The 1,063-nt window shown below is 35.9% G+C and overlaps 1 protein-coding gene across 1 annotated transcript in view; it reads right to left on the bottom strand.

Moving 5' to 3' along the window:
* LOC116686626 (titin-like) overlaps nt 1-1,063 on the bottom strand; it is a gene marked incomplete in the record, with an annotated part of 242,683 nt that overhangs the window by 100,816 nt on the left and 140,804 nt on the right.

Below are 1,063 nucleotides of genomic sequence, written 5' to 3'. Positions count from 1 at the left end.
CTTCTGATCCCAAAATGTTCAGCTCCTTAATAGTTTAACTTCAGACGTGGTTCAAGCTTTAAAATCTTCACAAACTATTCAGCTATCCGGCTTTATCTTTTCAGATTGTATATTTTACAGTTGTTGTGAAAAAGCAGTTTAGGTAGTGTCATTTTATGATTTTTTCTGCATTTCTATGAGTGTGTATTGCATGAAGTAGAGTGTGGAGTGATGTCACTGTGGGAGACCAGGGTTCGATTCCCAGCAGTACTCAACCATGTCTACCCTATGAAGACAGTTAACCCTACGACGACCCATGGATATGACAGGGGCTTGATCCCTGCTGTGTACATCAATCCTGACAAAGGTATAACCCCACTACGATTTATTTATTTTTACAACTTAAGCTTCTTTTTACTGATTTAAGCTATTCAACCAGGTTAGCTTTAGCATTTCAGCTATTCAGCATTTTCAAATATTCTCACACTTCATCATCTTCTTACTGATTTAAGCTATTTCTCCATTTAGCTTTAGCATTTCAAGTTTTTTTTAATTCTTCCACCTTTTTTACATTATTGTTGTCATTAAACTTAATTAAAGCCATTCCTACTTTTTCAACTATGTTTTACTTCTTAGCTTCTTCTTACTGATTTAAGCTATTCAACCAGGTTAGCTTTAAAAAATAGTTTAACTTACAGACGTGGTTCAAGCTTTAAAATCTTCACAAACTATTCAGCTATCCGGCTTTATCTTTTCAGATTGATATATTTTACAGTTGTTGTGAAAAAGCAGTTTAGGTATAGTGTACATTTTATGATTTTTCTGCATTTCTAATGAGTGTGTATTGCATGAAGTAGAGTGTGGAGTGATGTCACTGTGGGAGACCAGGGTTCGATTCCCACAGCAGTAACTCAACCAATGTCTACCCTATGAAGACAGTTAACCCCTACGACGACCCAGTGGATATGGACAGGGGCTTGATCCCTGCTGTAGTACATCAATCCTGACAAAGGTATTTAACCCCACTACGATTTATTTATTTTTACAACTTAAGCTTCTTTTTACTGATTTAAGCTATTCAACC

The sequence above is a fragment of the Etheostoma spectabile genome, unplaced genomic scaffold, assembly GCF_008692095.1.
Source record: "Etheostoma spectabile isolate EspeVRDwgs_2016 unplaced genomic scaffold, UIUC_Espe_1.0 scaffold406, whole genome shotgun sequence".
Taxonomy (NCBI): Eukaryota; Metazoa; Chordata; class Actinopteri; order Perciformes; family Percidae; genus Etheostoma; species Etheostoma spectabile.
The sequence above is the reverse complement of the archived record's forward strand: the minus strand, read 5'-3'. Positions and strand labels throughout refer to the sequence as shown.